A 23,121-nucleotide genomic window follows, 5' to 3' on the forward strand; every position below is an offset into this window, starting at 1 on the left:
TATATACATACAAAAAATACAAAAGGGGTCAAGATCCCTACACCTACACCACTCTTGATAAATAACCCCCAATAAGATTCTGCTGCAGTGGAATGTCCGTGCAAAATATACCAGCTGAATTCCACAGAGACATATCGCCATGTGAACATAACCCAAGACAGACAATAATAAATCCTCCCCTAATAGTCTAAATCCCATAACTTAACTGCATTCCATGTAGTAGTATCATGTGATGCTGCTACATGATGTTATCACTGCCTAAACAGACACATATTGCAAGCGTCAATAAATACTAACATAATAGGATACCTAATATCCAAACTGTGAAGTCAATGAGGTTACTGTGAACTACTTAATAAAAGGTTCTGTATGTCTAATCCACAATTCCTTTTTATTTATTTTTTTAATACATTGATCTATTACACAATAGGAAAACTTACCCCTATCTGCAATATCAACCTACACAGTGAAGTAAAGGCTTGGAGAAACCACTGACTATTAAATTGAAAACACCTTTGATAAATAGGAAGCGTGCAGGACCACCTGAGGCAGTGTTTCCCAACCAGTGTGCCTAGTAGAGATGAGCGAACTTACAGTAAATTCGATTCGTCACGAACTTCTCGGCTCGGCAGTAGATGACTTATCCTGCATAAATTAGTTCAGCTTTCGGGTGCTCCCGTGGGCTGGAAAAGGTGGATACAGTCCTAGGAGACTCTTTCCTAGGACTGTATCCACCTTTTCCAGCCCACCGGAGCACCTGAAAGCTGAACTAATTTAGGCAGGATAAGACATCAACTGCCGAGCCGAGAAGTTTGTGACGAATCGAATTTACTGTAAGTTCGCTCATCTCTAGTGCCTACAGCCATTGCAAAACTACAACTCCCAGTATGCCCAAATAGCAATGTCCAGCTGAAAATAGTACATATTGCTCAAAAGGTGACTCCATTCAGTTCATTGAAATAATTGGCATCAGTTGCTTTCCATTACAGTATATGTCGGCATTCCGTTTTCAGCAGGATACAGAAGGATACAGCTGACAGAAACACTATTGCAGGACTTAATCTAATGTTTTTTTCCATTGTTGTCAATGGAAAATTGGCCATTAGTGCACAAATTAGGGGGAAAAGACTGTATTTTGGCTGATTTTGGGTTAAGAAACAGCCGACCTACCGTATGGGGGGAAAAAGTCGGTGCGTCTTATACGGCGAATACACCCCTATCGCGGCGGTCCCTGCGGCCATCAACGGCCGGGACCCGCGGCTAATACAAGACATCACCGATCGCGGTGATGCCCTGTATTAACCCTTCAGACGCGGCGATCAAAGCTGACCGCCGCGTCTGTAGGGAAAGTGACACTAACCCGGCTGTTCAGTCGGGCTGTTCGGGACCGCCGCGATTTCACCGCAGCGGTCCTGAACAGCCCGACTGAATAGCCGGGTTAGTGCTTACAGGACACCGGGAGGGACCTTACCTGCCTCCTCGGTGTCTTCTCCGTTCAGGGATCCCCTGTAAGGCCGGCGCTCTCCTTCCTCGTCATCACGTCGTCGCGTACGTGCGTCGGCGTGCGTAACGACGTGATGGCGGCGACGGAGAGCGAGTATACCCGGCCGGCAGCAGAGACGTTCCGGAGTGACGGGGACACGGCGACAGCGATGAAGCGACATCCAGGGCAGCGGTGACGGGTCCGGAGTGGCGGGGACACTTGAGTATTACCTCCTATGCAGTGGTCTTCAACCTGCGGACCTCTAGATGTTGCAAAACTACAACTCTCAGCATGCCCGGACAGCCATTGGCTGTCCGGGCATGCTGGGAGTTGTAGTTTTGCAACATCTGGAAGTCCGCAGGTTGAAGACCACTATTGGGTTCAAAATCTTTATTTTTTTCATTTTGCACCTACAAATTGGGTGCGTCTTATACGCCGGTGCGGGTACATAAATCACTGTAAACTGCAAGTTTTGCATAGAAATCTGCAGTTTTTTTTACAGCTGAAAATAGTGGCCAAAAACATAGTGTGAACATAGCATAAACTTGTTTCTTTACAAAAACTGACACTTTTTTTTTACAGCTACAAAAAACGGCCGTAAAAACTGTGTGTAAATTCCGCCTCAGGCTAGGTTTAGGGTCTATTCACATGGCGGAATTCCGCACAGATGGACCCTATTGATTTCAATGGCATGAACAGTGTCACCTTGTGACTTCTTTTGGGACGTATGCGCCATTTTGTCAGAATTATGGTCACAGGAAAAATAAAAGTATGTGACCTTTATGAATTAAAAAGAAGTATGGAAAACTGTGCCGTTCATTCCATTTAGGCCTGACATAAACAAAACAAAAAATCTCAAATCTTTTTATATAGAGAAATATATGTCATTGCAATGAGTAAAATACAAAACGAGTATTCATGCAAAAATGTACAGTTTAATCCATACCAAAATTAAACACGATATGGCAGCATTAGCTATATCACCATAGCAACCAAATAACACATGAAACTAACTAAGATGGCAGCCTAAATGAAAAACAGTGGTTCCTAATGTTACAGTACTAATTGGTTCCAGGATGACCAGTGTTTGTTGAAACCATTGCATGTAACATACATAATAACATAGTAACATAGTTCATAAGGTTGAAAAAAGACCATAGTCCATCAAGCTCAACCTATATCCCTAATGAGTCTCTACTGAGTTGATCCAGAGGAAGGCAAAAAACCCTCATACTCGAGGTACAAATTCCTTCCCGACTCCAAATATGGCATCAGAACAGATCCCTGAATCAACCTTCTGTCCATATAGATCTAGAATCCATAACCTGTAATGTTAATATTCTCAAAAATTGAATCTAGACCCCTTTTAAATTATTTTACAGAGTTGACCATGACCAAGTCCACAGTCTCACTGCTCTTACAGTAAAGAACCCCCGTCTGTGCTGGTGTAGAAACCTTCTTTCCTCTAAACGTAGAGGATGACCCCTTGTTATAGATACAGTCCTGGGTACAATTAGATCATGGGAGAGATCTCTGTACTGCCCCCCTGATATATTTTTACATAGTTATTAGGTCTCCCCTAAGTCTTCTTTTTTCTAAACGAAATAACCTTAAAGGGGTATTCCGCCCCTAGACATCTCATCCCCTATCCAAAGGATAGGGGATAATATGTCAGATCGCCGCGGTCCCGCTGCTGGGGACCCCTGGGATCCCTGCTGCGGCACCACGTTCTCATTACAGCACAGAGCGAGTTCGCTCTGCATGTAATGATGGGCAGTACAGGGGCCGGAGCATCGTTACGTCACGGCTCCGCCCCTCGTGGCGTCACGGCCTGCCCCTTTCAATGCAAGTCTATGGGAGGGGGCGTAGCGGTCGTCATGCCCCCTCTCATAGACTTGCATTAAGGGGACGGGCCATGATGTCACGAGGGGCGGCGCCATGATGTCACGCTGCTCCGTCCCCCGTATCGCCCGTCATTACGCACAGAGCGAACTCGCTCTGTGCTGTAATGAGAGCGCGGTGCCGAAGTGGGGATCCCAGGGCTCCCCAGCAGCGGGACCGCGGCGTACTGACATCTTATCCCCTATCCTTTGGATAGGGGATAAGATGTCTAGGGGCGGAATACCCCTTCAAAGGGGTTCTCCGGTGCTTACACATCTTTTCCCCTATCCAAAGATAACACATCCAAGATCTGAATGAATGAACTAATCACATGAAATACTTTTGTATTTACATAGTTGAATGTGATGATAACAAAATCATACAAAAATTATCAAAGGAAATCAAATTTATCAACCCATGGACGTCTGGATATGGAGTCACACTCAAAATCAAAGTGGAAAACCACACTACAGACTGACCCAACTTTGATATAATGTCCTTAAAACAAGTCAAAATAAGGCTCAGTAGTGTGTGTGGCCTTCAAGTGCCCGTATGGCCTCCCTACAATGCCTGGGCATGCTCCATATGAGGTGGTGAATGGTCTCCTGAGGGATGTCCTCCCAGACTTGGACTAAAGCATCCACCAACTCCTGGACAGTCTGTGGTGCAACGTGGCGTTAGTGGATGGAGCAAGACATGATGTCCCAGATGTGCTCAATAGGATTAAGGACTGGGGAACGGGCGAGCCAGTCCATAGCATCAATGCCTTCCTCTGGCAGGAACGGCTGACACATTCAAGCCACATGAGGTCTAGCATTGTCTTGCATTAGGAGGAACCCAGGGCCAACCGCACCAGCATATGGTCTCACAAGAGGTCTGAGGATCTCATCTTGGTACCTATGGCAGTCAGTCTACCTCTGGAAAGCACATGGAGGGCTGTGTGTCCCCCCAAAGAAATGCCCCCCACACCATTACAGAACCACTGTCAAACCAGTCATGCTGGAGGATGTTGCAGGCAGCAGAACGTTCTCCACGACATCTCTAAACTCTGTAACGTCTGTCACATGTACTTAGTCTGAACCTGCTTTCATCTGTGAAGAGCACACAACGCCAATGGCAAATCTGCCAATCTTGGTGTTCTCTGGCAAAATGCCAAACGTCCTGCCCGGTGTTGTGCGGTAAGCACAACCCCCAACTATGGCTGTCGGGCCCCCATACCACCCTCATGGTGTCTGTTTCTGACCGTTTGAGTGGACACATGCACATTTGTGGCCTGCTGGAGGTCATTTTGCAGGGCTCTGGCAGTGCTCCTCTTGCTCTTCCTTGCACAAAGGCGGAGGTAGCGGTCCTGATGCTGGGTTGTTGGCTCCTACGGCCTCCTCCACTTCTCCTGATGTACTGGCCTGTCTCCTGGTAGCGCCTCCATGCTCTGGACACTATGCTGACAAACACAGCAAACCTTCTTGCCACAGCTCACATTGATGTGCCATCCTGGATGAGCTGCACTACCTGAGCCACTTGTGTGGGTTGCAGATTCCGTCTCATGCTACCACTCAAGTGAAAGCACCGCCAGCATTCAAAAGTGACCAAAACATCAGCCAGAAAGCATAGGAACTGAGAAGTGGTCTGCGGAACCACTCCTTTATTGGGGGTGTCTTTCTAATTGCCTATTATTTCCACCTGTTGTCTGTTCCATTTGCACAACAGCATGTGAAATTGATTGTCAATCAGTGTTGATTCCTGAGTGGACAGTGTGATTTACAGAAGTGTGATTGACTTGGAGCTACATTGTGTTGTATAAGTGTTCCCTTAATTTTTTTGAGCAGTGTATATTAAATAGAACAGGACACAAGACTAGCCCCTGTGGTACCCCACTAGTAACAGTCACCCAATCAGAATAAGTACCATTAATAACCACCCTCTGTTTCCTATCACTGAGCCTGTTACTTACCCACTTGCACACATTTTCCCCCAGCCCCATCCTTCTCATTTTATGCACCAACCTTTTATGTGGCACCTTATCAAATGCTTTGGAAAAATCCATATATACGACATCCAGAGATTCCCCCTGGCAGGGCCAGATTAAGGCTGCCTGGAAAACGGAGCACTTCATTATGATGGGCCCAACCCCCCCCCCCCCCAACAGTACCCCCCCCCACCCCCACCCCTCCCGACAGTCCCCCTTCCCTTCCACTGAGTGGAACAGGAGTAAGGCCCCCGTTAAAATAAAACGGGCTGCATGGTCTAAAATCACTTTAGTTCAGGTCACTCTTTGCAGCTGTTGCAAAGCTACAACCCCCATTATGTCTGGAGAGCTTCAGGCGTTATAGGAGTTGTAGTTTTGTAACAGCTGGAGCCTCATATACAGTGTCATCCATTATTACTGCAAAACTTAGAAGTGACGCGAGATCTAATGGGACAGTCAGGAGAATACACAAACATAAAATGACTCACAAGAGACATCTTCTCTGTTGTCTTTCCTTTTCTTCTTCATCTGGTCCAGACGCCAGGTCTTCTTCCAGATCCAGCTTCCTCTGTAAAGTTTGACGCCGGGACATCATTGGTTCCTCACTCTGCCAGCCGCTCCTTATCCTCTGTATAAAGACAACAATCATTATAACCCTACAAGAGACTGTGTTTTCCCCTGCTCATCATCCCCCCCCCCCGCTCATCATTCCCCCCTGCTCATCATTCCCCCCTGCTCATCATTCCCCCCCTGCTCATCATTCCCCCCCACCGCTCATCATTCCCCCTCTGCTCATCATTCCCCCTCTGCTCATCATTCCACCCCTGCTCATCATTCCACCCCTGCTCATCATTCCACTCCTGCTCATCATTCCCCCCCTCATCATTATCCCCCATGCTCATCATTACCCCCCCTGCTCATCATTCCACCCCTGCTCATCATCCCCCCCCTCATCATTACCCCCCCCCTGCTCATCATTACCCCCCTGCTCATCATTCCCCCTGCTCATCATTCCCCCCCTGCTCATCATTCCACCCACCTCATCATTACCCCCCCTGCTCATCATTACCCCCCCTGCTCATCATTTCCCCCTGCTCATTATCCCCCCCCTGCTCATCATTCCCCCCCTGCTCATCATTCCACCCCTGCTCATCATTATACCCCTGCTCATCATTCCACCCCTGCTCATCATTCCCCCCCCACATCATTACCCCCCTGCTCATCATTACTCCCCCCTGCTCATCATTCCACCCCTGCTCATCATTCCACCCCCCACATCATTACCCCCCTGCTCATCATTACCCCCCCTGCTCATCATTCCACCCCTGCTCATCATCCCCCCCTCATCATTACCCCCCCTGCTCATCATTACCCCCCTGCTCATCATTCCCCCTGCTCATCATTCCCCCCCTGCTCATCATTACCCCCCCTGCTCCTGCTCACCATTACCCCCCCTGCTCGTCATTACCCCCCTACTCCTCATTACCCCCTGCTCGTCATTATCCCCCCCCTGCTTGTCATTACCCCCCTGCTCGTCATCCCCCCCCCGCTCATCATTACCCCCTCTACTCCTCATTACCCCCCCCACTCATCATTACCCCCCTGCTCTTCATTACCCCCTCTGCCTCATCATCCCCCCCAATCATCCTTCCCTGCTCATTGCTCCGCCCTCCTCCTGCTTTTTCTATTTTTCATATTTACTTACCTGGCTGCGCTAGGCAGGCTCAGGTAGCGTCGGGTTTCGTGGGCTGCGACGAGTTACGTCTCCGGCGGCTCCTCTGCACGAAGTCACTCGTCATTTCCTGCAGCGCTGGGATGTAATGAAGAAAACTGTGCCCTGTAGCGGCGCGGCTGCCGGAAATGAGGAGTGACGTCCCTGACACTGTGCAGAGGAGCCGCAGGAGACGTCACTCGTCACAGCCCACATGACCCGACGCATCACCTGAGCCTGCCGAGCGCGGCCAGGTAAGGAAATATGAAATATAGAAAAAGCAGGAGGAGTCCAGGGCGGGCCCACAGCAGCCGCCGCTGGTCACTGTTTTAAAGTGGCCACGATCCGATACTAAGCAGCCCGCAGGGATGTCCCGAATGTGACGGGGCCCGCTGCGGGAACAGGGCCCGGAGCAGGTGCTCCATGAGCACCAATGATGATCCGGCCCTGCCCCCTGGTCCAGTCTGGAGCTCACTCTTCATAAAAGCTGATCAGGTTAGTTTGACAGGAACGATCCCTCATAAAGCCATGCTGATATGGAGTCATACATTTATTTTTATCAAGATATTCCAAAATAGCATCTCTTAGAAAACCCTCAAACAATTCACATACCACGGAAGTTAAACTAACAGGCCTATAATTCCCGGGGTCACCTTTTGACCCCTTTTTAAATATTGGCACCACCATTGATATAGTTCGGAAAGAAAGTTTATGGATCCAGATTCAGATCCAGCTGTGTGATAAATAGTGTTGAGCGGCATAGGCCATATTCGAATTTGCGAATATTCGCGAATATATGGATGAATATTCGTCATATATTCGCGAATATTCGCATATTCCTTATATATCCCCGTTTTATTTTCGCGTATGCGAAAATACGCGCATGCGAAAATTAACATAAGTGGACATTCGCATATGCGAAAATTAGCATATGCTAATTTTCGCATATGCGAATTTTCGCACGCCAGTCTCACACAGTAGTATTACAGCCTTCTTTACACCACACAAGCTGGAAGCAGAGAGGGGTGATCACTGTGATGTGTACTGTGAAGAAAAAAAAAAAAAAAGAATATTCGTAATTACGAATATATAGCGCTATATTCGCGAAATTCGCGAATTCGCGAATATGCGATATTCGCGAATAATATTCGAATTGCGAATATTCGCGAGCAACACTAGTGATAAAGAGATGATGATATATAATAATGATATAAAAAAAAGTAAAGGAATGATGGGTTGTAAAATTTTATATGTTTGGAGGCCAGATTCTACATATCTTCATGGTGTGATCTCTACCTAGATTAAAACATTTTTTTCTAGTTCAGCGTTTAGGCCTTTGGGGGCCAATATTTCCATCTCGTATATGTATTTTGACTCCTTGAAATTTTTCAGATAAAATTGCCGCCTCTCCAGTCAGTTTGAACCGACTGTAAGGCTGCGAACTGTGTACCCCTAATGTGACAGTTATGTGTTTCCTTGTAATGAGCGGAGAATGTGTGTTTCTCATATCCCCTTTTTATATTATAAAAATGTTCAGCTATCCTCTTTTTGAGTGTATGTGATATGCGACCTATATATTGTTTATTGCAGGGGCATTTGATGATATAAATGATATGTCAGGCCCAAGGCCTGATTATGGAAACATACATGTGTTTTATAAGACATGGGTGAGGGGTCATTCAGATGGTGTATCCTTTGTTTTTTGTGTATTGTATTTTATTGGGGGTCTGGCTGTTTGTTTGTATCTCCTTTGAAGTCATGCACTCTGGTCTCATCATATAATCAAAGAGATAAGGGGTCAGGAAGAGAGATGCCCCACCTGGTGGGATCAGAGGGGAGGGGCGGGGGAATGGAGTTTCCCTCCAAAGAAGCAGATAAGACTTAAAATGCTGGACTCAACTGTTGTTAAAGGCTGTGCAACAAGCTGACAAGACCATCCTAAAAACAGCTGGAACTCACGCTCATGGACTGCTATATCATCATGCTGTAAGAACTTCATCTTTTGTTTTCTGAACTTGCCTTGCTAAACTCTTTTATATATTTTTGTACCTGTATGTCATTTGTTCCTGTATTTTTATATATTTAGCACTGTGATACCTTTTATCAGATTAAATGTTTAATTAATCAGCTCTGGTCTTTGATCTCTAAATACTGGAGCTCACCTTTCTGAAGGCAGCTCTGGTGGAAACACGTTTATCTAAGGGTTAATTTGGTGACTTGCTGGGACTAGTAGTGGATACCCAGAGGTCTGGCGGCTTTAACCCTTGCACCATCACACTCTCTATAATGTCTTGGCTGGACCGATAGGGTGTGATCGTGACAACTGGTGGCAGCGTCGGGATATATTCAGAGATTTTTTGTGCTTGCTGGATTTTACCTGTAAGGAAATCTTAGCACTAAAAAAGAAATTGCATACATCTTCTTGTGTGTCAATTCCAAAGACAGAGCTCAGTGCTGGTTTAAAAGACATACAAAAAGAGTGCAAGACAGTTCTGTCCTCCCCATCTCCTGTTTTACCTCCTTTGTCTCATCTCGGAAATATGGAGGCATATCGCAAGCAGTCCAAGCCTGCACTGGAGCTAATGTGCCAAGAAAAGGACATCCCTACTGCAGGAAAGGACAACTTATTGCTGATCTTTTTGAGTGTGATGCCCGTGCAGAAGAGCTGAGTGACATGAGGCAAAGTCCTACAGCTGGAACTGCCATCCAAGGACTGATATCTCCTGGGGAATATAACATTACTCCCCATCAGGACAGTACTCCCCATGCGGCCTTGGACTCTTATATGCAGACTGCCTTACAACACCTTGGGAATGTGGATGCCAATATGAAACTCCATCTGCTTCTCCAGTACCAAACTGCAGAGAGAGAGGCGGCAGAAAGAGAGGCCCAGCGGAGGCATGAACTGGAGGTTCTGAGGCTGAGAGGGGATGCTTCATCCGCACGGAGTGATGTGCAGGATCAAGGAGACCACAAACCCCGCTTGGAACATTTCCCCATGTTGGAGAAAGATGGTGATCTGGATGTGTTCTTGAGAGGATTTTAAAAGGTTTGCCGGCAGTTCCATCTACCTAAGGAACAGTGGGGACGATATCTAACCCCACGGCTGCGAGGGAAAGCTCTGGATGTGTTTGCTTCGCTTCCCTCTGAAAGTGACCAGGACTATGAGGCAATAAAATCTGTTCTGCTAAAAAGTTTTAATCTGACTTCAGAGGCTTATCGGAAAAGATTTAGGACTTTGCAACAAAGTGCCACAGAAAGCTACACTCAACATGCAGGTCAGCTAAGGACTGCATTCAGGCCCTGGAGGACTTGATGGTCCTGGATCAGTTTCTCCAAACATGGAGCTTTGAAGCCAGAGAGTGGATTTTGGACCACAAGCCCAAGACAGCAACGGAAGCAGCAGAACTTGGGGATGACTTTGCCAATAACCGGGTGCCAGCAGCAAAGCGTGGATCTGCACAAGCTGGAGCAAGTACCTGGAGGGGAGCCACACAACCACAAAGCACCACCAGGTCAGCCGGGAAATTCTTGCCATCATCCCCAAAAGCAACAAGAGTCACATTGGGTCAGGGGGACACCCGCCGATGTTACAGATGCAATAATATTGGGCACCTGAGTGCCACTTGCCCCAACAAGAAGAATTCTCCACCGGCAGCTGGAGGTCACACAGCCGTTCTTCTGGTGTCTGGAGTGGTGGAGAAAAGAGGGGATAACCTACAGAGTGTAACTGTGGGTGACCGGATGACAATGGGGTTACGAGATTCTGGAGCCTCATTTACCTTGGTGCGGCCTGAAGTGGTGGATACAGGGGACATCATCCCTGGAAGAACCATGGCCTTAAAAGGAATTGGAGGTGTGCGGCCTGCTGTTCCCATGGCTCGTGTGTACCTGGATTGGGGTACAGGCAAAGGTTTGTGGGAGGTGGGGGTCACTGAGGACATCCCTGTTAATGTTCTGCTGGGGAACAATTTGGGTCGGATGCTCTGTCATTATGCTCCAGAGGACACTACCTGCACACCTGAAGGGCTAGGAGAGAGCCCTGTTCATTTTGAGGTACTGTGCGAGACTTTGGGGTGTATTGTGAAATGTGGTAACTGGGAGGGAGTGCAGGGGATTGATAATTGTTTACCTGTGACTGAACCAGTAATGTTTTCCAAAAGTGAAATGGGGTGTATTGTAAAATGTGGTGACGATGCATTGCCAATGCCAAAACCTAGTGGAGATGGGCTAGGGGGAGGGGTTGATATGCCCCTGGTGACATGTAAGGATGAGGGACCAGCAGTGAGTGATATGTCCCAGTCCTGTGAGCCTAAGGAGGAGGAGGGAAGGAGTGATAGCCCTGTGTATGATGCCTGTATTGTCATGTCTGGAACTGAGGGGGAGGAAGGTAAACCCCAGGGAGGCATACCAATGGTCACAGTGGTAACGTGTCAGCAGCATGCCAGGGCTGCAGCTTTAAAAAGAAGGGAGGATGGTGATGCAAGGGGCAAGCTGTGTGACTTGCAAGCCACAGCAGAGGAAGGTGGAGATGCTGGTTCACCTGGGGGAAATGTGCTCCCTGATACCACGAGATGGGGGGAGGGAAATGAGCATTTCCGGGAAGCTCTGCGCAGTGACCCTTCCCTTGAAGGGCTGAGACAACGTGCTGAACATACAAGTGTTGACACAGATGGGCATCGGGTATATTGGGAAAATGATATCTTGTACTGGGAGTTCCTTTCCAAAGGCATGCTAGGGGCCCAGGAGAGAGAAAGGCAGTTAGTGGTTCCTAGGCAGTGCAGGAAAGAGCTGCTGAGGTTAGCCCATGAGACCCCCCTGGCAGGACATTTGGGAGTGGCCAAGACAAAGTCCAGGTTGGCACACAATTTCTCTTGGCCAGGTATGGGTACTGCTGTTGCAAATTACTGTAGATCCTGTCATGTCTGCCAAAGGGTGGGTAAGTCTGGGGATGTAACTCGTGTTCCCCTAGTGCCCCTACCAGTCATATCTGTACCTTTTGAAAGAGTGGCAGTGGATATTGTGGGGCCTCTGGCTATACCCACCAGCACAGGGAAACAATTTATTCTTACTGTTGTAGATTATGCAACCAGGTACCCTGAGGCTGTTGCCTTATCCTCCGTCCGAGCAGATAAGGTGGCAGATGCTCTGATCAGTATATTCTGCAGGGTGGAGTTCCCCAGAGAAATGCTCACTGATCAGGGCACACAGTTCATGTCCATTCTCATGCAAAGTCTCTTTAAGAAGGTGAATGTACAGCACTTGGTAGCAAGCCCATAACACCCCCAAACAAATGGTCTTTGTGAGAGGTTCAATGGGACCTTGAAACAAATGCTAAAAACCTTTGTAGAATCAGAGGGCAGGGACTGGGAAAAGTATTTACCCCATCTGTTATTCGCTTACAGGGAGGTACCCCAAGAGTTTACAGGTTTCTCGCCCTTTGAATTATTGTATGGTTGCAAAGTGCGGGGACCCCTAGATTTAGTAAGAGGGGAATGGGGAGGGGTTACATGCCCCTGAGACTTCTGTGGTGGAGTATGTTCTGAGATTCAGGGACAGGATGCAGGCATTGACTGGGCTGGTACATGACAACCTCACAGCAGCACAGTCCAGGCAGAAGTACTGGCATGATCGCAATGCAAGGGACCGGGTCTATGAAGTGGGACAGAAGGTAATGGTTCTGAACCCCATCAGGCAGAATAAGTTGCAGGCCGCCTGGGAGGGTCCCTTCCCCATTCTGCAGCGCCCAGAACCCACCACATATGTATGTGCTCTTGATGAGAAAGGTCAGAAGCAGAGACAGTACCACATTAATATGCTAAAAGCATACTATGACCCTGAGGAGGTGGTACTCAGTGTATGTAGTGCACCAGAGGAAGGGCTGGGTAGTGATCCCCTACTGGACCTAGTGGAGGAAGCTAAGTGCCAGGGATCCCTTCAGGATGTGGAGATCAATCCACAGCTCTCAGAGGAAAGAAAGAGGCAGCTAAGTCAGGTACTAGGCCGCTTCAGTGCCACCTTCACTGGGAAGCCAGGGCGAACTACTATAGCCACCCATCATGTTGATACGGGGGACCAGCCACCGCTAAGACAGGTAGCCTACTGGGTATCCCCAGAGGTAAAGTCCCATATACACAAGGGGATTGAGGACATGTTGAAGTTGAGGGTAATTAAGAAGTGAAAAAGCCCTTGGGCCCCCCCAGTAGTTCTGGTGCCTAAAAAAGACAAATCTACTAGGTTCTGTGTGGATTACTGAAGGTAAAATGCTGTGACTACCTTTGATGCTTACCCTATGCCCAGATTAGATAAACTACTTGATCAGCTAGCAGGTTCCCAATATGTGACTATCATGGATTTAAGCCGAGGGTACTGGCAGATCCCTATGACCCCAGAGGCCCAGGAGCGGTCAGCCTTTATCACTCCCTTTGGGTTGTTTGAGTGCTCTGTCATGCCTTTTGGGATGAAAAATGCCCCAGCCACTTTCCAACGACTGGTTGATCAGCTGCTAGAGGGCCACAGGGAATACGCCGTGGCCTACTTAGATGATATTGCCATATTCAGCAAGACCTGGGAGGAGCACCTGAGTCACCTAGGCAAGGTGGTAAAGCAAATAGCTGAGGCAGGGCTTACCATAAAACCAGAAAAGTGTCAAGTTGGCATGACAGAAGTGCAGTATCTAGGACATAGACTAGGAGGAGGGTTCCTATACCCTGAGCCCAGTAAGGTGGAGTCTATTATGGCCTGGCCAATTCCTAAGACCAAAAAGCAGGTCATGTCCTTTTTGTGGACCGCAGGGTATTATTGTAGATTTGTCCCAGATTATAGTAAGATAGCAAAACCTCTCACAGACTTGACAAAAAAGAAGGTGTCCAAGCAAATTACCTGGACTGAGGATTGTGATAAGTCCTTCATTGCCCTAAAGACAGCATTGTCCAACTCTCTGGTCCTCCAGGCCCCAGATTTCAGTAGGAGGTTTGTGGTACAAACAGATGCTTCCAATTTTGGGCTGGGGGCTGTTCTTAGCCAAGTAAACTCCAATGGAGAAGAACACCCCATACTCTACCTTAGTAGGAAGCTATTGCCTAGAGAAGTGGCCTATGCGGTCATAGAGAAGGAATGTCTAGCTGTGGTCTGGGCTTTGCAAAAATTACAGCCATACCTGTACGGTAGGGATTTTACTGTCATAACTGATCACAACCCTCTACATTGGTTGGACCGAGTGTCAGGTAACAATGGAAAATTGCTACGCTGGAGTCTTATCCTCCAACCATATAATTTCACTGTCCAACACAGGAAAGGAAGCCTGCATCAAAATGCAGATGGATTATCGCGTCAGGGAGAAATAGACGGTTAATGGAGACAGATCTATCAGCCTGGAAGAGGCGAGATCTCTCTGTCTCCATCTTAAGGGGGAGGTGTCAGGCCCAAGGCCTGATTATGGAAACATACATGTGTTTTATAAGACATGGGTGAGGGGTCATTCAGACGGTGTATCCTTTGTTTTTTGTGTATTGCATTTTATTGGGGGGTATGGCTGTTTGTTTGTATCTCCTTTGAAGTCATGCACTCTTGTCTCATCATATAATCAAAGAGATAAGGGGTCAGGAAGAGAGATGCCCAACCTGGTGGGATCAGAGGGGAGGGGGGGAATGGAGTTTCCCTCCAAAGAAGCAGATAAGACTTAAAATGCTGGACTCAACTGTTGTTAAAGGCTGTGCAACAAGCTGACAAGACCATCCTAAGAACAGCTGGAACTCACTCTCATTGACTGCTATATCATCATGCTGTAAGAACTTCATCTTTTGTTTTCTGAACTTGCCTTGCTAAACTCTTTTATATATTTTTGTACCTGTATGTCATTTGTTCCTGTATTTTTATATATTTAGCACTGTAATACCTTTTATTAGATTAATTGTTTAATTAATCAACTCTGGTCTTTGATCTCTAAATATAGGAGCTCACCTTTCTGAAGGCAGCTCTGGTGGAAACACGTTTATCTAAGGGTTAATTTGGTGACTTGCTGGGACTAGTAGTGGATCACACTCTCTCTAATGTCTTGGCTGGACCGATAGGGTGTGATCGTGACATGATATTTTTAGTGTTGCAAGTTAGAAGTTCTTTAATTGAATGTGTTTTGTGGTTCATGGTGAATGTTATTGTGTCAGGTTTTTTTTGGAACTCTGTAACTTTGCAATTGTGCACTGATTGCATCTGTAAAATCCTGTTAGTCCAGAAAGGGTAGGCTGTGTTGTTTTATGTGGTAGTGATCTGGTCTGTTTTGTGGTGGGTGCAATTTTTAATCCTAAATTTGGTGCTTTTTTAAATATGACTGGGGCTTTTGAAGTTTTATCTAACTGTAATAGGTGCCAGTGTTTGTTGACAATCTTTTTAATCTGTTGATGTAATGTATCATTAGTTTAGCTTGGTGTGTATTGTCTTCTTGTTTCCTAGAGGTGTTATTGAAAAATTGTGTTCTGTCTTGTGTTCTTGCTTTCTGTAATGAGTCTTGTAGGAGTGTATTGGGGTATTGTTTTTGTTGGAACTGTTTGGTTAGGGTCTGTGCTTCCTCCTCAAATTTATTGATGTTTGTGCAATTGCGTCTAATACGTCGATATTGTCCATATTATATATTGATGAGCCATTGAGGTAGATGGCAACTGCCAAATCTGATGTACCGTATATACTCGAGTATAAGCCGAGTTTTTCAGCACGATTTTTCGTGCTGAAAACACCCCCCTCGGCTTATACTCGAGTGAACTCCCCCACCCGCAGTGGTCTTCAACCTGCGGACTTCCAGAGGTTTCAAAACTACAACTCCCAGCAAGCCAGGGCAGCCATCGGCTGTCCGGGCTTGCTGGGAGTTGTAGTTTTGAAACCTCCGGAGGTTCGCAGGTTGAAGACCACTGCGGCCTTCAACATCATCCAGCCCCCTCTCACCCCCTTTAGTTCTGAGTACTCACCTCCGCTCGGCGCTGGTCCGGTCCTGCAGGGCTGTCCGGTAAGGAGGTGGTCCGGTGAGGAGGTGGTCCGGGCTGCTATCTTCACCGGGGAGGCCTCTTCTAAGCGCTTCGGGCCCGGCCTCAGAATAGTCACGTTGCCTTGACAACGACGCAGATGCGTCGTTGTCAAGGCAACGGCTCTATTCCGGGCCGGAAGCGCGGAGAAGAGGCGCCCCCGGTGAAGATAGCAGCCCGGACCACCTCCTCACCGGACCACCTCCTTACCGGACAGCCCTGCAGGACCGGACCAGCGCCGAGCGGAGGTGAGTACTCAGAACTAAAGGGGGTGAGAGGGGGCTGGATGATGTTGAAGGCCGCAGTGGTCTTCAACCTGCGGACCTCCGGAGGTTTCAAAACTACAACTCCCAGCAAGCCCGGACAGCCGATGGCTGCCCGGGCTTGCTGGGAGTTGTAGTTTTGAAACCTCTGGAGGTCCGCATGTTGAAGGCCGCAGTGGTCTTCAACCTGCGGACCTCCGGAGGTTTCAAAACTACAACTCCCAGCAAGCCCGGACAGCCGATGGCTGCCCGGGCTTGCTGGGAGTTGTAGTTTTGAAACCTCTGGAGGTCCGCAGGTTGAAGACCACTGAGGGCGAATGATGAGAAGAGGATGATGAAGGGGGGGGGGGTGTGGGGATGATGAAGGGGGGTGGGGATGATGAAGGGGGGGGGTGTGGGATGATTACAAGGGGATGATGAAGGGGGGATGTGTGGGATGATAAGGGGATGTGTGGGATGATGACAAGGGGATGATGAAGGGGGGATGTGTGGGATGATAAGGGGATGTGTGGGATGATGACAAGGGGATGATGAAGGGGGGATGTGTGGGATGATGACAAGGGGATGATGAAGGGGGGATGTGTGGGATAAGGGGATGTGTGGGATGATGACAAGGGGATGATGAAGGGGGGATGTGTGGGATAAGGGGATGTGTGGGATGATGACAAGGGGATGATGAAGGGGGGATGTGTGGGATAAGGGGATGTGTGGGATGATGACAAGGGGATGATGAAGGGGGGATGTGTGGGATAAGGGGATGTGTGGGATGATGACAAGGGGATGATGAAGGGGGGATGTGTGGGATGATGACAAGGGGATGATGAAGGGGGGATGTGTGGGATGATAAGGGGATGTGTGGGATGATGACAAGGGGATGATGAAGGGGGGATGTGTGGGATGATAAGGGGATGTGTGGGATGATGACAAGGGGATGATGAAGGGGGGATGTGTGGGATGATGACAAGGGGATGATGAGGATGTTAATGACGGGTCTGGATGATGACAGGGGGGGATGAGGTATTTCCCACCCTAGGCTTATACTCGAGTCAATAACTTTTCCTGGGATTTTGGGTTGAAATTAGGGGTCTCGGCTTATACTCGGGTCGGCTTATACTCGAGTATATACGGTAGCTATTTTTAGATGTCAGTTTATGGTATGTGCTGCATATAGCTTGATTGTTGTAAATCTTGATTTGGAGGTCTAGGAATTCTATTGTGTCTGTACTGATGTTGGGTGTGAATTTGAGGTTATATGTATTATTATTTAGTTGTTCTGTAAATTGGTGTAGTTGTTGACGGGTGCCTTTCCATACTATCAAAATAATTGTCTATATAATGTTACTAGAGGACTAGGCTTGCATTGAGTTCCGAGGTGAGTGTGAGGTCCTCCCAATAGGCCACAAAGAGGTTTGTGAAACTCTGTGCAAACCTGGTACCCATTGCTGTTCCGATCAACTGTAAAAAGAACTGTCCATTGAAGAAAAAGAAATTGTGTGAATTGCAAATTGAATGTAAGCTAGTATGAAATGATTCTGTTGGGTTATGAGGTAGGGTTTTGTAAGTGTTTGTATCGGCTAGTTGACTGTTGCATTCTGTATTATACATGTCCGTATCCATTATAACAATGCCCCACCACCCCCCACCCTGTCTATGGGGTGCATTGCAATGCCATCTTTTTGTAGGTCCTTCATAGCTTGTATTTCTTTTTTGGTGAGGTTTTGTTTGTTGTTAACTTTCTATTTTTTTTATATCATTTTCTGTATTGAGTTTAAATGTTGTCATGGGATCACTCATTTCTTGTTTGGGATAGGTTTTTGATTTTTGTTTTAGATTATTAAGGGTGTAATGTTGGGTTGGGAGGGTGTATTCTATAGGGTTTTTCTGATAAATTTCTTGAGACATAATTTGCGCATATATTTTTCTAACCCTATATAGATTTTAAGTTTGTCTAATGGTTCACTTGGGGCAAATTTAGGACCCTTATTTAGTAGAGAAATATGTTGGGGGGATTGTGTTTTGTCACTCAGGTTTATTATGGATGAGTCTGTGTCTAGTGTATCTTGTCTATTTTTGTTTTTGGTTTTTATGTCAGGATCTGTTTCTTCTTCGTATGTTCTCTTGCGTGTTGGTGTAGCTTTGAGGGATATCTCTCGTAGTGGTGGATTGAACTGTTGTGGTTGGGTGATTGGGATGGATATTGTGTATCTGTGTATCTGTTTTTGTTGGGGTCTCCTGGCATTTGTGTTATGGTATTGGTGTGGGCAATAGTGGTTGTTAGAGATGAGCGAATCAAATTTGACGAACCAGAATTCATTACGAATTTTATGAAAAATTAGATTTGCAACTAATGCGAATATCGCCATGATTTGATCACGCGAATCGCTTCATTAAACTTCATTTTACAGCGTTCCAGGCTATTGGAGACCTAAAATGGCAGATCCACGTATGAGTACATGGGGCAGGGGATTATGGGAGGGCGAGAAACAGCGGCGGGAATGAAGGTAGGCGGGATGACCCTGAATCACATGTGAGAGGCAGCCTATCAGCATTCATTGACCCCTGTGATGTCAAAGCCCTATATAATCGGCAGCCATCTTTCCTCTCTTCATTTCTTCTATGCACTCAGATATAGAGAGAACGGGACTGCGTGTGTCTGACTAGCTTATACCAAAGCGTTACACTGCAACTGCTAGTCACATCAGCTTTGGGGAAAGACAGGAGTGCAGAGTGCTGTGCTGTTACACTGAGAAGGATCATTGATAGCTAAACCTCCTATTCACATTATTGAGCATTGCAGCAGAGAGGGGCAGTTAGCTGTTAGTTGCCTCATACAGATCAACAAGCTGCCTGAACTTTATCAACCATCTTACCACCTTATTTTTCAGCGCAATTCAGTATTTTTTTTGCTCCACAAATCATCTGCTGCTCAGAATTGTGTGACAGAGTGCAATTTAGGGTTTAATCCCTGTATTTTTTTTTATGTGGTGCTGCACTGTTGGGTCCTGCTGCTATTCACAAATACGTTATTTTTCAGCGGACTGTAGTGCATTTGTCTGCCCTCATACATGCATAACACATGCCTACATCAAAGCAGTCTACTTTTCTGTATCTGTAACAAGTCTAGATACAGGGAAAGTCCTGACTCCTGGCAAAAGTAATCACCTGCTGGTGTTTTTAAAAAATACTTATTTTTTCTGCGTATAGTTGCGCATATTATTGCCCTCATCAGTGCATACCGCATGGGTACATCCGAGTATTGTACCATTTAGTACCTGTTGATCTGTCAAGGTGCTCCATACTGTCAGTCCAAACAATAGTATTCACCGGCTGGTGTTTTACAAAAATACAGAGTTTTTTCTGCGTATAGTTGCGCTTATTACTGCCCTCATCAGTGCATACCGCATAGGTACATCCAAGTAGTGTACCATCTTGTACCTGTTAATCTGTAAAGGGCCAACATACTGTGAAAGGACAGCCATAAGTAATCACCTGCTGCTGTTCTAGACAAATACTGTTTAAAGAGTAGTGTAGCGTATTGTAATACCATCATAAAGACACTAAGTATATCAGGAAGAGAAGTGCCAGGACGTACACAGAGGAGTGGCAGAGGCCTAAATACTTCAGGCAGAGTTGGCAGCAGACTTGGAGCAAGTGGCAGCAGGAGTCGCAGCGAGAAGCCTGAGCTCCCGTTATCAGCCAGCGGTCGTGTCTCGACCAGCAACCCATCTGCCGTCGTCGATTGGTTAACACGCTCAGCCACATCATCACAAGTGACATCTGAGACCCCCAGTCAACAGTCGATGGGTTCCTCAGACACAACCCTCAGTTGGCATGGCCCGGGAGCAGTCCCTGTCCTCCCATTGCCTTTGTCCTATGCTGTTCCCTCTCCTAAAGAAGTATCTTATGCTGTGGGTTCAGCTCCATTATTTACTGAGGACGATCCAATAGAGGACAGTCAGCAGCTACTGGACAGCCAAGAAGGGGAGGAGACATGTGCTGCTTGCTCCGCTATGCAGCCAAGTAGTGATGCGGAGAGTGACGTGGGAGGCGGTGTTGCAAGGGTTCAGGGTCCTGAAGCAAACACTGTTGGGGAACCTGAGGAGGACATTAGTGACATGCACACACCTGTTGATGATGATGAAGCCGATCGCAATTGGGAGTCGGGTGCAGAAGGGGTTTCATCATCATCAGGAGAAGAGAGTTGCAGGTTGCCCTTGAGGCAGCAAGGCGGTAGCACGGTTGGCAGTCAGCGTGGTGGTAGGAGTGGAAATTCATGAGCCAAACGTGCCCGGGGGAGACCACCTGCTTCGCGTCAGCCTATCTTTCCGGGAGGTAGTGGAAAAGGGGTTCCTGGAGACGGCGCCAGTAGCAGTCAATTAGTGCGGACTGCGGGTGGGAAAATCAGCTACTCGGCGGTATGGCAGTTTTTTATCAGGCATCTGGAGAAGGTTCACGTAGCCACATGCAAGATCTGTCAGCAGAAGGTGAAGTGGGGCCAGGGTCCCAATGCCGGCACCACGGCCCTGCGTCAACACATGCTTCACCACGATAAAGCGGCCTGGGAGAACCGTGGCTCCGATGTAGTGGTCCAGCCTGCTGCATCACCCAGTGGCCATCCGCTCCCTCCTTCATCCAGCCAAGGGTCCACCACCTCAGCAGAAGGGAGCTGTGTGTCAAACCCTCCTTCTGTCGCTCCTGCTTCTCCCACTTTTAGTCAGCCATTCCGCCAACAATCCATCGGCGAAGCCATGTCCAAGAGACAACAGTATGCGCCCACTCATCCAACGGCACAGAAGTTGAATGTGCTCTTGTCCAAGTTGCTGGTGTTGCAGTCCCTCCCTTTTCAAGTGGTGGACTCTGCACCTTTCAGAGAATTGATGGCTTGTGCTGGGCCGAGGTGGAGAGTCCCAAGCCGTCTTTTCTTTGCGAAAAAGGCAGTACCAGCCCTGCATTAGTTTGTACAAGAGAAGGTGGGCCAGTCCTTGAGCCTGTCGGTGTGTTCAAAAGTGCACGGCAGCGCCGACGTGTGGAGCTGTAACTACGGACAGGGACAATACTTGTCTTTTATGGCTCACTGGGTAAATGTGGTTCCTGCACAGCCACAACAGCAGCTTGGACAGGTCACACCGCTTCCTCCTCCACGCTCTCGCTCTCAGGCATTTGGTCCTGTTACAGTGTGCGACGCCACCTCCTCATCCTCCACCGCGTCCTCGGCCTCCACTGCACGTCCAAATCTCGGTGGCCCTTCATCATACCATGTGTGTAGGGCACGGCGGTGTTAAGCTGTTCTTCACATGGTTTGCCTTGGTGAACGGAGTTACACAGGGCAGGAACTGCTAAAGTTCATTCGTAAAGAAATCCGAGTATGGCTTACTCCTCGAAATCTGGAAATGGGAACCATGGTGACTGACAACGGGAAGAACATCGTGTCCGCGCTGTGACAAGGAAGTGTGAAACATGGGCCCTGCATGGCACACGTGTTGAATCTGGTTGTCAAGCATTTCCTCAAGTCTTCACCCCCTTTGCAAAACATCCTGAAAATGGCAAGGAAACTGTGCATGCACTTCAGCCACTCGTACACCGCCAAGCACACCTTCCTTGAGCTGCAGCGTCAGAACGGTATCCCACAACATAGTCTTATTCGTGACGTTGCCACACGTTGGAATTCCACCCTCCATATGTTGGACAGACTATACGAACAAAGAAAAGCCATCCCCGATTTCTTGATGATCCAAGCAGATAGGAGTACTCCCCTGTGTAACTTCAATGTGAACCAGTGGCAGCTCATACATGAAACCTGCCGTTTGCTGAGGCCCTTTGAGAAAGCCACATTATTTGTAAGTCGCCTGGATTACGCCATGAACAACGTAATTCCACTCCTACATTTCCTACAACAAATGATTGAAACCATGGCTGGTCACGGCAATGTAGACGTTGCGCCTACATCTCAAGGCTACATGAGCCCTGTGGGGGCTGAACTGGAGGAGGAGGATGATGAGGGGCAGAGTGGAGTACAGTTTAGGTTGGATGAGATGGCCGGTGTTTCTAGTCATCGGACAGGAGAGGAGGAGCAGGAGCAGCCAGAGGAGCTTGGGGGTTATGAGGAAGGCGAGACAGAGGACCCAGACACACCGTGGCAGTATGCAGTGGAGATGGAGACAGGTAGTCCCTCCGAGTTACTGGCGCAAATGGCACGATGCATGCTCAGTTGCTTGCGTAATGACCCCCGAATTGTCAAAATTCGGCAGCGGGATGACTTCTGGATCTCCACCTTATTAGACCCCCGCTACCGTCCCAGAATGGGAGGGCCTTTTTTACACCCACTGAGAGGGAGGACAAACTGACCTACTACAGAGAGATTCTACATAGTCAGTTGGCCGATGCCTATCCGCCACATGGTCCATCCACTCGCAGGTCTGACTCGGGGGGCCCTCTGTGCTCACCTTCCACTGCCATGGCTGCTGGGGAGGGGAGGTGTGGCAGGAGCAGTACCAGCTCAATCAGCAGCAGCCTGAGTCTACAGTCACTGATGAGTAGCTTACTTCACCCGCATAGTGAAGCAATTCATCAGCAGCAGGTAGACATGGAGCAGGACCTGAACCAGCAGGTGGTGACATACCTTGACATGACCATTCCAACAACCATTGAAGATCCGCTGGACTTCTGGGCAGCCAAACTTGATTTATGGCCGCAGCAAGCAGAGTTTGCCCTGGAAAAGCTGTCCTGTCCGGCCAGTAGTGTGCCATCAGAGCGGGTGTTTAGTGCAGCCGGGGCCATAGTCACCCCAAGGCGAACTCGTCTGT

This window comes from Hyla sarda, chromosome 8 (genome assembly GCF_029499605.1).
Source record: "Hyla sarda isolate aHylSar1 chromosome 8, aHylSar1.hap1, whole genome shotgun sequence".
Lineage (NCBI taxonomy): Eukaryota > Metazoa > Chordata > Amphibia > Anura > Hylidae > Hyla > Hyla sarda.